We start from the raw sequence: 8,822 nt of genomic DNA on the forward strand, positions 1-8,822 counted from the left end.
TCCAATGCACATTTAAAGCGCATGGCTTTAAATTTGTCAAAGGTTATGGGAATGACATCTCTGTTGAGGGGAAACTACAGTTCCCGTGATTCTTTGGGAAAGTAAAGTGCTTTTAAACAAGTGTTTTAAATCTGCGTTATGGATCTGCCCGCAGTAAACACTCCCCCATCACCTGTAAACTTGCCTCTGCTCTCTCCAGGGGAATGAGACAAGAAGAAAACATCTGCCACTCTAAGCAGAAGCTAAGCATCCTTCCGTAGAAAGGGATTTGCGAGGCGAATAACAGCATGTGAGGGTGGGGGTGGGGTAAGGAAAAGGAATGGGGGATGAGAACCAGAATATAGGGGAAGTGATGAGGAGAGAAAGAGAGAGAAAGAGACTCTGAATCATTATCAGTTTGATATTAATTGGAATACAAATGTAGGGCTGCCATATGTCCAGATTTTCCCAGACATTACCAGGATTTCAAAGGCGGAATTGACGGTTGTTTGAGGCGGCACCGGAGGGCTCGGTCACGGGACGGAGCTTCGGCGGCGGCAGCGACGGCGGCGCTGACTCAGGGGCTGGAGCGGGTCCCCGACCAGACCGGCTACCTGGTCATCTGCGACGGGGTGGTGCTGGCGTCTTCGGGCGACCTGGAGAACGACGAGCGGACGGCCGGGGTGATCTTGGAGCTGGTGAACACAGCCTGCGCTTTCTGCCTGCCCCGCTGCCCGAGGTGCCCTTCAGGCGTATCTCTGTGGTGTTTGGGGAGCACTCCTTTCTTGTGACCATATCTGGTCAGAAGCTGTTTGTGGTGAAGAGGCAGAACAGCGTCCAGGAGCCTGTGATCATCTGAACTTGACCTGCCCGCTTCTGCTGTAACTGTGACTTTGGGAGTGGGGGACTCAAGGAGAGTTGGAGTGCAGGAACAAAGCACCTTCTTTTTTGTATGTGTGTGGGGCTCATCCCTGTGTTGATACTGGGTCACAAGAGGGCTGGTGGCTCCTTGGATGCGTTGTACATTCTGCTTAAAGGCTTCGTGCCGCTGGGGGTTTGCTCCATATAGCTGTGGGTGTGATGGCGGTATGTGAAATAAAGTTCTTTAAAAAAAAAAAAGGCGGAATTGACGTCTGGGGGGAATTTCCAAAAGGCAGCACTTTGGATCTTAGGGAAGCACAAGTTGTATCCAGCGTGGTTATTTTTATTACAGTGGTACCTCGGGTTAAGAACTTAATTCGTTCTGGAGGTCTGTTCTTAACCTGAAACTGTTCTTAACCTGAGGTACCACTTTAGCTAATGGGGCCTCCCACTGCCACCGCACGATTTCTGTTCTCATCCTGAAGCAAAGTTCTTAACCTGAAGTACTATTTCTGGGTTAGCAGACTCTGTAACCTGAAGCGTCTGTAACCTGAGGCACCACTGTAAAAAGAAAAATCGCCGTTTAAAAAAACAAAAAAAAAAAAAACAACCCAAAACCCCTCAACAACTTTTGGCAACCTTAACCATCTTTGCTTTGTCAGAGATATTGGCTGCTATTGCATTTCCAGACCAAATCAGTTTGCTGGTTTTGGCTTACGAACCCAGCATGTCCTGGGATCCCTATACCTGCAAGACTGTAGCCCTATATTCACACGTCATATGTGGAAGGTGTAAAGGCAAAAGGGAGGTTGTGCCAATTAGCCAATTACCCTGCATTCCTACACCTGCAATGGACATACCCCTCAGCTTAAGGTTACCAGATTTTTTTTCAGTGAATCCGGGGACACTTTTTAACTTCCTACTAGATAGATGGATTTTGTCAGGGAACTGATTTGTAAATCTGGGGATTGTCTGGTAACCTTTCCTCAGATGCCTGGTTGGTAATACATGCAGGAGGGAGGAACTCCTCCCTGTGAACACGACCCCTGATTGGCCAGAGTTCTTGCCTGTCTGGAGTTAGTCGTGCGTGCTGTTAGCGGAAATCTCCGAGGGCTCCCTTGGACAAAAAGTAAAGACACCAACCAGGATAACTTGGAGCAAAACAGCAGCCTGTAGGCTTGGCCTTTATTGAACTGTTGCAACAGGGTGTTCCCCTCACTTGCAAGAGAGAGGAAAGACCCAGAAAAATAGTGTGCAAGGTCTTATAAAAACTTTTTGAAATTCCCCTCCTCTAGGTCAAGCCCACCCCCAGAAACTGTTGGCTGTTTGCAGTATGGTAACGCTGCAGAGAGCTTGCTGGGGAGATCATGCATTAAAAAGAAAGGACTCAAAAATAACTTAAACAAGGTTTTAATAAGAAAAACAAAAACTCCTTTTACTCTAAGTACATTAACAACCAAACCAGACCCAACCACCAACCCATCCCCCAGGGTAATGGGAGAGCTAGGTGCTGCTCCTTATATACTACACCCAAATGCTGACACACCTTAATCAAATACAACTCAGCAGCACCTGCTACATTTCACAGCTGTAAAGCTGGGTCTCGTTATCTTACTCTGGCCCTTGCTCTGGCCCCTTAAAGACATACACATTGGGTGGAACAATGATGAACCTTTACATTTAAATAAACCATTCAACATTTCCCCTGCGGTTCATCATTGTGGAACAAAAACATAAAGCATATTTTGTACATGTCTTTCATGTGTAACCTTTGGAAGTGCTTTAGTAAAAATGTCCGCAATTTGATTGTCACCTGGAACATATTCAAATACAATCATTTCGTCAGCAATTAGTTTCTTTACAAACTGTAAACGTAACCTTAAGACTCTAGTGCGCTGCGTATTGGTCTCTGAACACAGGATAGCAAGTCCGCTCTGGGAATCAAGGTAAACTTTTACTGGTAATGTTACTTGCATCTGTAGGTCTGCAAATACTTGCAGATACCATTCTACATCACGAGTGGCCTGAACGCATGCACATAATTCACTCTCTGTTGTGGAGAGACAAATAATGGTTTGTGTCTGGGACTTCCATTCAAATGGACAACCGTTATAACAAAGCACCATACCAGACACACCCCTGCAATTATTTTGTTCCACTGCATGAGATGCATCGCAGAAAATTTCAAAACCTTTGTCAATACATGTTGTAAACTGCAACCTATAATGTTTGGTATGTTTAAGATACATTACCACTCTCTTAAGAGCAGAGAAACATTGTGTAGTAGGCTTTTCCACAAATTTTGCCAGAAAGTGAAAAGCATAAGTTATATCTGGTCTTGAGATTCTTTGAATGAAATTTAGCTTGCCTATAGCAGAACGATACAAAGTTTTGTTAGGAAATGGCTTATCTTCACCTGTAAAGGTGAAACCACACACCATAGGCGTTTCCTTGCCATTTGCATTTTCTAAACATAGCATTTCAACAAGATCATCAATTTTTGCAGTTTGATGAACCAGAAAAGATCCATTTTTGCCTTTCTCAATTTGCATGGATAAGTAATTTTTAGCTATGCCTAATTCCACCACATCAAATTTCTTCTGTAACTGTGATACTACCAGTTCATATTCCTGTTTAGTTTTTGTAGAAATTAGCACGTCATCTACATACACACATATTTTTGTTACAGTGTTTGCCCTTTCCTTTATAAACACACAGTTGTCTGCCTTTCCTTGTGAAAAACCAATATCCAGCAATTCTTTTGCTAAAGTATGGTGCCAATTCCTTCCACTTTGGTGCAGACCATAAAGGGATTTATTTAATTTGCATACCAAACCTTCAGCGGCGTCTATGCCTTCAGGAACACGCATAAAAATTTGTTCTTTTAAATCTGCAAACAAATATGCAGTTTTTATATCTAGGTGATAAACAGAATGTCCACGTTGTGATGCATCTTTTAACAAAAGCTTAACTGTTTCAAATTTTACGCTTGGTGAATAACACAAATCATAATCTTCACCTGTAATTTGTTGAGAACCCTAGCAACTATCTAGCCTTGTACCTTACAACTTCATTTTTGTCATTCATTTTAACTCTATAAACCCACTTTGAATCAATAAGTCTCATATCTGGGGTTTGTGGTACAAGAGACCAAGTGTTATGCTCTTTTAAAGAAGCTATCTCAGAGTTCATAGCTTTATACCAATTTGCAGCTTGTTGCTTAGGTAATTTCTGAACATCATTGTAGCTTTTTGGCTCAAAAACTGCCTTACTGGCATACACAGTATTAAAATGTTCATCTGCAAAACGTTGTGGCTTCTGCCTCTTTCTATCTGAACGTCTTAGTCCAGAAGGAGAGTCAGACTCCTCAGACTTAATGGGACTAAGTGAACCACTAGTTTCAGGTTGTAAATCATTGTCAGATTGAAGAGATGCCTGTAGGCTAAGCTCACGGTCAGAAAACTCAAGAGAATCTAACCTCCCCTTGGGTGCCTGTGACTTTAAATCATCAAACAAATTATCAGATTCAACAGGCTTTTTGTCTTTTTCCATTAATTCAGAAGCACCATTTCCTGCTGCTGCTGCTTCTTCCTCTTCTTCCTCAGTATTATCTATACCATCAGTATCTTGGAAGACAGCAACTCCATTCCAATTTACAGTTTGTATCATGCTTCTGGTAATATGAAATTTGCCAGTTGCTGGTATGTAAATTCTGTACGCCCCCTGCTGGTAGCCCATTAATTTTCCCTGGACACTACGTTCACCCAATTTCTGATTAGCGGGATAATGCATAATTACATCTGAACCCCAAATGCGTAGGTATTTCAGATTAGGGCGTTTTTTAAACAGCTTCTCATAGGGGGTGACATCTAAACCAGAATGATAACTGCGATTTCTAACATAACAAAACGCATTAAGCGCTTCAGCCCAAAAGTCTTTGGGCAGATTAGCATCGTGCAGATACGTTTTAACCCCTGCCTGTAGGTCACGCTGCACAACTTCAACAAGCCCATTTTGCCAGGGACTTCGGGGGCAAGATAACTCATGAGTAGTCCCCTGCGCTTCCAGGAATTTCTCAAAATCCTCAGAAACAAATTCCCCGCCCCGGTCAGAAAATAGGTTCTTAATTGGTTTGTTAAAGTGCGTTTTTACCCAGTTGCAAAAAACTTTGTACTTCTCAAATGCTTGGGACTTCTCAGCTATTGCATAAGTCCAACAATATCTACTATACTGGTCTATCAGAGTAAGCCAGTACTTAGAACCTCCTAATGATGGTGGAAGTGGCCCAACTAAATCACAATGTACACGCTCAAATGGCTCAGTTACTTTCCTATCTGAGCACCTACCCTTGCGTGCAACCTTAATCTTATACTTGCAACAGGATAGACATTGCATAAAGAATTTACATGGTTTTAAGTTGAGGCCATTAACAATATTCTTTGTCTTAATTACATCAGCAAAATTCAGGTGTCCCAGAATTCTGTGTGCCTCATGGACACACCCGGAATGAGGCCTTACATTCCTCAACCCCTGGCTTGACTGTGCTGCTCTGCAGTTTATAGGCAATTGTGAGTAGGTGCGAAAATACAGTCTATATAAACCATCAGATTCCCGGGCATACAATAGACGTTTGTTCCCATCGAAAAACTCACACATTGACTTTAAGAAACGCACAGTTATGCCTTGACGAGCAAAACACCTTACTGATAATAAATTGTCCACTGACGGGCAGTAAATGCAGTTCGCTATTGTAATGTTTAAAGAGTCAAGTTTAACAGTACCCCTGCCAAGCGACTGCAAGACTTGTGAATTGGCTAAATGTACATTACCAATTTCCTCTTCGAAAGAAATAAACAAGCTTCGATCATTGCAAACGTGCTGAGATGCTCCTGAGTCCACAACAAAAGACTTCCACTTGGCACGTTTAAGTCTTTTACGATCTGTTGTCCTAGCATGGAAAACTTGCGGCTCGTTTCTGTCTCTACTATACAATGTCGGCTGCTGGGCTGACGACCGTGACTGACGAACAGAAACAGGCTTGGGAGTACTTTGCTTTCTTTTGGATCTGCAGTCCTTTGCAAAATGTCCTTGTTTATTGCAGAACCAACAACGCTTTGCAGCTTTAAATGCAGTTGTATCACCACAGGTTTGCATATGGCGTTCCTCATTACTTCTGGAAATAGGAGTGTTTATGGCACAAGCCTCCCTTCTATCCAACTCGCCCATTAATCTTGCCGTTACCCCTTCCACAGTTAATTGTGCTGGTGGAACAGCAGATATCTGGCTAGCTATACCATCAAAGTCCTCATTAAGGGAACATAGAATGATAAAAACATACTGAATATCAGGTATCTCCATGTCCCTTCGAATTAATTCACCACGTATTGCCTCCAGACGTCTCAAGTGTGCTGCCAAATCACCACCAGGCTGCAACTTCGTCTGGTACAACTGCTTGAAAAACGTCAATGCAGATGCTGACTCTTTTCTAACATGCACTGCTGCAAGACTGTCCCACATTTCTTTGGCAGTTTTCTTATTTCTTATATAGACTACTTGCTGGTCGCTGACTGCCAAATTAATTATCGCCCTGGCTTTTGCATCTCCTTTCGACCAAGCATTAGTCACAGGGTCAGGAGGGTCATCAGTTACATAGGTCCATACTTCTCTAGAGGTCAAAAGCGCCTCCACCCGAAAAGACCATAAACTATAGTTCTCATCTGTTAGCTGTGGGAAGACCAGGGCCTTCTCAGCTTCAGGAACCCGGTCAACCATTCTGGAACTCTTCCAGACCCACAGAACTACGCTAACAGGAGAAGGAGTTTTCAAACCTTTCTCAGAGTCCAAAAATATGCAGTCATCCACTCAGCAGCTGGGCCCATAACCAAAGATGTTGGCTGTTTGCAGTATGGTAACGCTGCAGAGAGCTTGCTGGGGAGATCATGCATTAAAAAGAAAGGACTCAAAAATAACTTAAACAAGGTTTTAATAAGAAAAACAAAAACTCCTTTTACTCTAAGTACATTAACAACCAAACCAGACCCAACCACCAACCCATCCCCCAGGGTAATGGGAGAGCTAGGTGCTGCTCCTTATATACTACACCCAAATGCTGACACACCTTAATCAAATACAACTCAGCAGCACCTGCTACATTTCACAGCTGTAAAGCTGGGTCTCGTTATCTTACTCTGGCCCTTGCTCTGGCCCCTTAAAGACATACACATTGGGTGGAACAATGATGAACCTTTACATTTAAATAAACCATTCAACAGAAACATCATGCATACATTACAGAAAGGAGGGGTTGAGGGAGGAGTTGGTGGTAACCTGAGTGTCTTGTCACCTGGCTAGTTCCTCCTTTCCCCCCTCCCCATGAGTCACTTCCAGGAGACAAAGGGGAGTTTGCAGTTTCCTGCCCCCAGAGGGAAGATCTGATCATTGTCCTTTGTTCCAGTCCATGCTGAATCCACTCCCATATGCAAGTTCTTTGTGATCTTGATGGTCTTCTGTCTAGGACCATCAGGGTTGGCATAGCAACTGGACAGGGCTCCTGTGGATGTGCTGAGACGGTGAAGGGATTATGGCTGACCAGGACCAAGGCACCCCCCTTTGATAGTTCTTGTCATATGGAGTAAAATAAAATGGAACAGTGCAAATCCGATGTATGGTTGATTTTCTATGAATTTATAACAGAAATGTAGCGTATGTAGTGTGTGTGTGTGTGTGTGTGTGTGTGTGTGTGTGTGTGTGTGAAGTTTGTACAAACAGAATGATTGGGGTGGGGGGGTTCCTGCTACAGTGCGCACCTCTGTATCTGAGAAGGCTGTGGATGCTGAACACCTGGCTGCAGAGGGTGTGGCTAGCATGCACATCAGTGCGCAGGGGTCACGGAGAGTGGGTGCGAACCCTCGACCCCCTCACATGCTTGGCAGCCACAAGTAGGGCCTCAAGGGTCTCAAGTAGGGCTGGGGCCTATTCAGTACTGGCCCCAACTTGAAATAGTACCTCAGGTTAAGAACTTTACCTCAGGAAGAGAACAGAAATTGTGCGGCAGCAGCAGGAGGCCCCATTAGCTAAAGTGGTGCTTCAGGTTAAGAACAGTTTCAGGTTAAGAACGGACCTCCGGAACGAATTAAGTACTTAACCTGAGGTACCACTGTATGTTTTTGCTGTAATTTTATTGGTGTTAGCCGCCCTGAGCCCGGCTCTGGCTGGGGAGGGCGGGGTATAAATTTATTATTATTATTATTATTATTATTATTAATAAAAATAATAAAAATATGATACCAAATGAATAGCTGGGGTTCCCTGTCTCTTCCTCTATTAACCCTCTGGCAGCCCTTGACTCCAGACTTGCTTCAATCACATCTCTCCAAGTTAATATAAAGTCTGCCACAAGAAGCAGGACTCACCCTGAATCTGAGGACTGAGCTCTCTTGGGAACTGTTCACCTTTCTTTTCGATCCCACCTTTTCTCCAAAAAGCTTGAGGTGGCGCACACAGTTTCGCCTCCTCATCTGCTAATCGCCACAACAGCCCTGTAAGGTAGGTCAGACTGAACGGCATAAGGTCACTCAGCAAACTTCATGGCCAAGTGGGGATTTGAACCCTGTTCTCCCAGCTCCTGGCCTGTCACCCTGCCCCCCTAGACTGCATCAATACTTTCTAGCCTTTCTGAAGTGCTGCACAACCTTCCTTCTGGTCTGGCTGATGGGATTTCACAAAGAGAGATGTCCCTGGTCACCTCCAGTCTGTCTGTCGGTATTTTGCAAGAGCACATACCGGGAGTTTAGGTTTGCACAATTAAAGTGGATTAAAGCACGCTGTAGCCCTAGTGCAACAAATCTGCTCAGGGCTTTTGTGGTTAGGTCAGAGTGTGACTAGGAAATGGATGAGGAATGCAAGACTTATCATTTCACACCAGGCTTCTGATAGACTAAGATGGTGCGAAGATATTGTTTGTTATTAATGTGCTGACAGGG

General features: G+C 43.9%; 1 pseudogene; it reads left to right on the plus strand.

Annotated features, from left to right (window-relative positions):
- Window positions 1–138: 138 nt before the first annotated feature.
- Window positions 139–1,098, plus strand: LOC128408759 (ragulator complex protein LAMTOR4-like; annotated as a pseudogene).
- The last annotated feature ends 7,724 nt before the right edge of the window (window positions 1,099–8,822 follow it).

This window comes from Podarcis raffonei, chromosome 2, assembly GCF_027172205.1.
Source record: "Podarcis raffonei isolate rPodRaf1 chromosome 2, rPodRaf1.pri, whole genome shotgun sequence".
NCBI lineage: Eukaryota > Metazoa > Chordata > Lepidosauria > Squamata > Lacertidae > Podarcis > Podarcis raffonei.